The 7,893-nt window shown below is 40.7% G+C and overlaps 1 long non-coding RNA gene across 1 annotated transcript; it reads left to right on the top strand.

The window, feature by feature from the left end:
- The first annotated feature begins 686 nt into the window (after positions 1-686).
- Positions 687-1,727, top strand: LOC135903090 (uncharacterized). The gene is made up of 2 exons (XR_010564713.1): positions 687-736; positions 1,324-1,727. It is a non-coding gene; the product is annotated as an uncharacterized lncRNA (long non-coding RNA).
- Positions 1,728-7,893: the final 6,166 nt, after the last annotated feature.

The raw sequence follows: 7,893 nt of genomic DNA, 5'->3' as shown, positions 1-7,893 counted from the left end.
TGATGACGTTGAAGTGTCGCACCAGTGTTCCAGTTTGAGCACACTAGGACACATCACGAGCTTGGTTGGTGCCGGCAAACGATACTTAGCGTGAGGGTTCTAAGGAGCAAATCCATGTGAGAAAATCAGAGTAAATAATTTGCACTAGCATGTGTCGCGTTTTAAGCAAAATAGTCTCTTTGTCATATTGTAACGAGTGTGTTCTGATTCATACGCCATTTTTTGCACACATTAACCTTAAATAGCAAGGAGAAGGAATAGAAATCACTAGGGTCCTCTGGAGCATAAGCGGAGTGAATTTCTAAGCGTACCACGTGAAGCTAAATTGACATCATGGGCGCACTATTAACGACGTTATCTATTGGTTGAAAACGCATTCATATCAGCATTCCTTTGATAGAAGTCATTGCACTATCAGCCGCGAAAACAAACATGCCCAATCGGATGGTATTTCCATGCATGTGCTATAGAACCTATATTATATTTCACTTAGCATTACAACAATAATTTGCATTAGCGTTTAGAAATTTTCAAAGAACGGTGGCTCTAATACATTCTTTGTGTTGTATTTTTTTTCATATGGAATGAAGATGGCGCCACACTGTGAGTATTCGTGTTTATGTAATATATTAAACGAGAAGAGTATTTTACGCCTGCATATTGTGCTTATCTGGGGTGCCCTATTTCTTTTGTAGAGCGCCGCAGGTGGCCTTGGCTAAGCCTGTTCTTCCTAAACGTAAGCATCCGATACTGTACCATGTCACTCCGCATTCATAGTTTGACTCTGCTTCATAGAGATAATGTGGACTATGTCAGGAATCTAATATCATAACTTAAGCACATTTTTCACGCAAATACTCTTTGCACGAGTTAAGCGATTTTTCTCCATCTTCTAAGCAGGTAAATAAATTGCGTCTCAAGTGTACTAATGGTTCGTATAACAGCACTGTTGTGATATACGGCCTTGGAAATTACAGAAGAATCTCCATTTCAAAATAGCCCATTGTAAAAATGGATTACCGCTGAAGGTATGCACAGAAATATTGCAACGGGTGTGTTGACCCCCATTATGAGAATTCATATTGTTATTGTGTCTTTCCAATTCTCTTAAGGGTATGAAATGAGAGATGTTCTTAAATATGCGTGGTTACTTATAATAAGCATGCATCTGCCCCATAGCAATCAAACCTTATCACTTCGTGAAACATATCATCATCGTAGATAACGTAAAGCAGTTGCCTTCGATTATCCATCATTACATTTACATTCGCTAATTGAGTGTTTTGTAGATATGGACCATTTTCTCGCCTCCAATTTGTGCAGAAGCTGAAGCAGATGCACTTGAGAAAGCTGGAAAGACCCTGGAGACAGTGGGACGGCTTCTGCAGGGTGAAAATGTGGCCTTCGACGAGGAGGTCCAAGAACATTTGGTCAACGCTCTCCGGGTAGCGTCTAACAATGGCGAAGTCTTGACCGAGGAAGGTTCGGAGTACATCCTGCCAATCATCATTCGTGGTGTTGTTCAGGGTGCCATCGCCCACGTTGTTCAGAAGAAGTTGAACAAGGGCTAATGACACTGCCAGTGAATAACTACTAGGCGTTAACTGCAATGTGACAAAAAAAACAAATACCAGGAATTCCCGAGCCGAGGACTTGCTCATGATTTGTAGAGTCACGTGTGATTCTACGGCTCGAAATAAAACTTTGCTGCGTTCATTGAATTTCAAGTCTGTCTTACTGTCTTTGACTTGCGCTGCTATTTCATATTGTGTAAATATGTAAAGTGTAAATATGGCTCTCGCATGCAAAACTGAATATTATTCATGTGTTTATTCTCATTTTTAACGCGCTGTAGTAGGGATGACTGGAGAAAGAAAAGAACGGCGCAATAATTCGATGTAGCGAGACCGTACACATTAGGACAGTACCAATGACGTGCGAGCACGCCATCCCATTGTTCAAATCATACACACATGACAAGGCAGCCTACGAAAAGTAAATATCCCCGAGAGAAGCCTGGTCAGACAACTCTAAACGTGCTCACGCATTCAAAAAAGTTCAACCTCGTGCAAATATTCATCAGCATTTTTAGAGACGCAAACCCCGTTTATGGAAGTCTAAAAGGCATCCTCAGCTATCGGTGGTAAAGCTTTTCTACACTGGCACGTGAAGAAAAGCAATATTGAAGCGACGCTTCCTAGGCAAACCTTTCCGGACACCAATGACTTTGGTTACTGCTGAAGGCTGTTGCTCCTGCTGTTCTTTGCTAGCAAGAAAGTTCAAACACACCCCAACACTTTAGTAGTAATTGTCTTATATGTGTCCCCATGTGTTCTACTCCTGCAAAGATGCTGGCAACCAGCTACATTCTCCACGGTATCCGCAGTGAAAGAAAGAACTATACCTAATATCCCGAGTGCGTGAAAAATGCGCATATCACAGCGATTTCAACCCCAGAAAACGGTAACAACGCACGCGCACCACAGGATACAAAGAAATCATAAAGACAAACTTCACAATTTATGGATCCTGAAACCTGTGAAAGTGAACAGTTTTTTTTTCTATCGTTGTTAATGAGAGGGAGAAAAAAAAGCTGTTTGTTCATGACCGGAAAATATTTCGCGAAGAACTAAACTATTTCGATAATGCTAACATAGCCTCCTAAATACCACACGTGTCTTAATAATATTTGTTTATCCCCTCGTTGGTACTGTGTATATATACCGTTTTCCTCTTTTGTGTAATTCTCTCTTTTTTGTACCTATTCGAATCAATGCGCACTTTCTTATGTTACTTTCTTATGAAGCTGTACAAGTTGGATGCACGGCCGCCCTTATATAATGGCCTCGGGCCCTTAAGGTTGAATAAATGAAATGAAATAAAATGATACAAAATCCCACTTATAAGCTCAGAGTCATTGTTCAACACATTCGAAGTGAATAATTAAGCTTGCTATCATAACTGAAGCATAATTTCGACAGCACGAAACTGAATCAGTTTTTCCAACTTTCAACATTGAATTGCACGCAATTCAAGAGGGCATAAAATTATGCAACTAAAATCTCTGAGGGAATGGTAGACAAGAATGAACATTGTGGCTTTCCTCTGCGCTTTCTTACTTTGGCTGAGTAGTCTAGTAAAAGGACCCCACGTGGTCCAAATTTCCTGAGTCTCCCACTACGGCGTGCCTCATAATCAGAAGGTGGTTTGGGCACGTATAACCCCATTATCTAATCTCATCTAATCTACTTCGTAATGACCCCCAATAGCACATCGTATCAACGTTTACCTATTACAGGCGAAGTACACGAGTATCATAAAAATTCTTGGCGATTGCCCTATATAATGGGGAAGTAACTATAACATTTAGCACCACTAGAAATATAATAATAATATTTATTTAAACAATGCAGTTTAGCCGTTGGCGGTATGCGAGGCTGAGCAGAAAGGTGAAAATCCCTACGGCAAGCGTGCCTGTCATAGGCCTAGGTTGCTGCGTTGTTCATAGGACGTATTTGCATGGTGTCTTTGTGAGAGGTTCAGGGTATAAAACCAGCGCGAGGGACAGGACAACAGATTCGACTACAGACATGTCTTTTAGAATGCTATGATGCCCCATATAGGTATCTATGCAATCTATGCATGCGGCGATATCTGGGCATAAATTTGATATATATATATATATATATATATATATATATATATATACGAGAAGAAAGGGGGTTAACCGAGGGGCTCGATTTTTATTAGTCATATCATAAGAAGCCAACAAACACTGACACCAAGGACAACATAGGGGAAATTACATGTGCTTAATAAATGAAATAAAGAAACGATAAATTAATGGAAATTAAAGTGGATGAAAAAACGACTTGCCGCAGGTGGGAACCGAACCCACAACCTTCACATTTCGCGTGCGATGCTCTACCAATTGAGCTACCGCGGCGTCGTTTTCCCATCCACTTTCTTGGGTATTTAAGTGTCCTAGTAGAACCCTGGGAGTGTTTCCATTAATTTATCGTTTCTTTATTTCATTTTTTCAGCACATGCAATTTGCCCTATGTTGTCCTTGGTGTCAGTGTTTGTTGGCTTCTTATGATGTGACTATATATATATATATATATATATATATATATATATATATATATATATATATATATATATATATATATATATATATATATATATATATATATATATATATAGGTGTGTGTGTTTTCACAGCACACCATCCGCGATGGACGATTGAGGCTAGCGCTGGGCACAAGTAGTGCAAAGACCTCGTTGCGCTGGCACGACTCCGTTGCAGCCGACTTCTAAAAACTGCATATGCGATGAGGGTAGTTATCTAAACTTGCCGATAAGTGGTTCAATTTCCTGTAGCTCAGGTATAACGACACGTATATTGTAGGCACATGAGACAACAGAGAGCACTGAACAACGAGCTTCGAACAGTAGTTGTTTACGTACGCTGCCTATCTTCGAAACGAACTAGAGAAACAGCAAGGTACACTTAAAAACAAATTATAACTTCAAATCGTTTTTAAATTGCAAAAGCCCCCTATCATTTCCTCCTACCATAGACAGGTCAGTGCATATTTTAATGTACGCATCTGCTCTATTGCATTAAAAAATTATTCGGCATGTGCCACAGAACCTGACATAAAGCCACCCTGGGCATCGTGTCAGTCGTATTTTTGAAATGCCAGTCATTCTAAAGGCGCCCTCTTAACATTACCTTTCAATGCTTGCAACTGGACCTGATTTCGTCGTGCCAATCGCCGCATTTGAAACAGCTTTTCTGAAACAGCCTTTCCTGAAGCAAGCATCGACGGCGGTGGCGGCGGTGGCGGCGGTGGCGTAAGTTGATTAACGAGCAGGGTGCAAGATGAGCCCGCAAAGGAGGACAGGGGGATGAAAGACGCTAGCCACGAACGGCCTAAAACAATGATACCGGCCCCGTCAGGGATGTGCGCGCTGGAAACTCGTTCCATGCCTACACTCTAAGAACAGTTTACATCCTTTGGAGTGCCCCTTCTGCCACACAACGATAATCGTCCTCTGCCTTGACGCGTTTCCTTTCTTTAACGCTGCGAGCCCGGTGCTTTCCAGTAACGAACGGCATGCGCGTTATCAGCATGGTAGCATTGCCGACAGGAAATGCTATCATGCTGATAGCGCGCATGCCGAAAGAAAATTTTCCAACTGCTCTACGTCGATGGTACCCTTTACCGACTGTGAGGGAGGAATTACTGCTCACGCTAAGTTTGCGGTTATTTTTTTTCCTTTCATCACATTTCTTTATTTCTCTCCAATTGCTCTTCACTACCTCGCCGACATCGCGATAACGTTTTTCCGGCAAGGTAGATGAACGTCCTATTTTTCCCCTGACTGACGCGTGGAACTTGGAAAACCCCAGAGATTACATTGTTTTGAATTTAGTGGTAGTCGTTTGCATGAGCATAAAGGGAATGTCGAATTTTCATGAAGCAACAAGTTGTTAGCCGACCATCAGGCAGCAGAAGAAAGACGTGAGTGTCAACATTGTTTTAAGTATCAGATTAGTGTGCTCGCTCAGAATATGCGTCAATAATCGGTAGAGATTTTTTCTTTTCTCATATTCTTCTTTTTGATGTGGCACACAGCCCTGACAGTTATTAGAGATCAATTTGTCATTCACAGAATTCCGGTAAGATATACAATAAAGGCATTCCTCGCGTGCTGTTTAAAATGTTCAATAACAGTTGAGAAGAAAGGGGGTTAACAGAGGGACCCAAATTTTACTAATGATATCATAAGAAGCCTACAAACATTGTGACTAAAAGCAAGCTAGGGAAATTACTTGCACTATCTGTAATAACGCTGGCAACATTCAAGACATTTATTTACTCGGGAATAATCAGCAAAAACTTTTTTTGCAAACGATTCCTCTGTGAGCATTGTGAGCAGATAAATATGATGTGACTGCCACCGAAAGGGTGAAGGAGACCGTAAATGTTCTGGTGTTACCGAGGAGGGAGCTTGTAGTTTGATACTCTACACAAAAGTGAGCATGCGGCGTTGGAATGCGCAAGCAAAGATGATTAGAAAATAAAACATGACTAATAGGACAGTGTTCGCTTAACTGAGAATCAAAAATGCTTCCCTAAGGCGCGGCCGCATTTCGAAGTAAACGTTTCTTGATTTTCATATTTACAAACCAATGTATAAGCCACTTACGAATGTTCCTCTCATGCTCCGGAAGAGCTAAAAGATTGCTTGGTTGTAGACCTTCACTATTTGATTGAAGTCGAAGTTCACAAATTTCGCACATTTCTTTTGGTTGGCTTGGCTTATGTATCGGGACGCCAACCCAATAACCCTCTTAAGCAGTATGTCTTACCAGGATTTTAAAGGCCACCGTTGAATAATATTCACAATTGAAGGCACCAAGATACTTTTCTGTGATGCAATGCTTTTTTTGTGTTTTTGTGCGACAATCCTATGCAGGTGATTTCACCATGAAGACATGTTTGTGGCTCACTCTGCTATCCGTCGTCACCGTAGCATGTGAGTCTGCAGCATGTCCTCATTCGACGCGTTACGTGTAATAAAAGCTAGCTAAACTAGCAATATGATGAAGTGGAAGTGTCGCACCAGTGTGGCAGTTTGATCACACTAGGAAACATTAGGAGCTTGGTTGGGGCCGGCAGACGACACTTCACGTGACGTTTCCAAGAAGCAAATCCACGTCAGAAAGTCAGAGTAAATTATTTGCACTAGCGTCTGTCGCGTTGTAAGCAAAATATTCTCTTTGTCAAATTATAATGATTGTGTTCTGATTTATATGCCATTTTTTCCACACGTTAACTTAAAACAGCAAAGATAAGGAACAGAAACCACTAGGGCCCTCTGGAGCATAAGCGGAGTGAATTTCCAAGCGTACCACGTGAAACTAAATTGACGTCATGGGCGCACTATTAATCGCGTTATCTGTCGGTTACGAACGCATTCAAGTCAGCATTTTTTTTATATTCCACTCATTGCACCGTCAGCGGCAAAAACAAACATGCCAAATTGGATCGTATTTCCCAGCACGTATTATAGAACCTATATTATGTTTTAATTGACATTACGACAACAACAATTTACATTACCTTTTAGGGATATTAAACGAACAGTTCTTCTAATACATTCTTCTTGTTGTTGCTTTTTTCATATGCAACGAAGATGGCGCAACACTGTGAGTATTTGTGTTGACGTTGTATGTCAAATGACAAGAGTATTTTATGCCCGAAAATTGTACTTATCTGGGGCACCTTATTTCTTTTGTAGAGCGCCGCAGGTGGCCTTCGCTAAGCGTGTTCTTCCTAAAGGTAAGCATTCAATACTGTACCACGTCACTCCGCAGTTATACTTTCTTACTCTACCGTATACACATTCTGCGGACGATGTCAGGAATCTAATATCATTACTTAAGCACATTTATTACGCAAATACTCGTCGCGCCAGTTATGAGCTTTTGCTCGATAATTTTGCAGGTAACTAAATTGCCTTTTAAATATATTGAAGGTTTGTATAACGGCACTTTTGTGATTTACAGACTTTGAAATTACAGAAGCAACGTTGTTTCACAACGGAAGATTGTGATAATATATTACCGCGCAAGATATGGACAGAATAATTGCAACGGCTCTGTTGCATCACTATATGAGATTTCATTTTGTTACGGTGCCTTTCTCTTCTCTTAAGAGAAAGAAATCAGGCATATTCTTAAATATGCTTAGTAACTTCGAGTAAGCATGAATTTATCACGTGACCATGAAACCTCACTTTGTGAAACATATTAGAACCATAGGTGAAGCAAAATAGTTGTCTTCGATTATCTATTATAAGTTCATGAGTTCACATCTG

The sequence above is a fragment of the Dermacentor albipictus genome, chromosome 1 (assembly GCF_038994185.2).
Source record: "Dermacentor albipictus isolate Rhodes 1998 colony chromosome 1, USDA_Dalb.pri_finalv2, whole genome shotgun sequence".
In the NCBI taxonomy this organism is placed as follows: domain Eukaryota; kingdom Metazoa; phylum Arthropoda; class Arachnida; order Ixodida; family Ixodidae; genus Dermacentor; species Dermacentor albipictus.
Note: the sequence above shows the minus strand (reverse complement) of the source record. Positions and strands in the feature narration are given on the sequence as shown.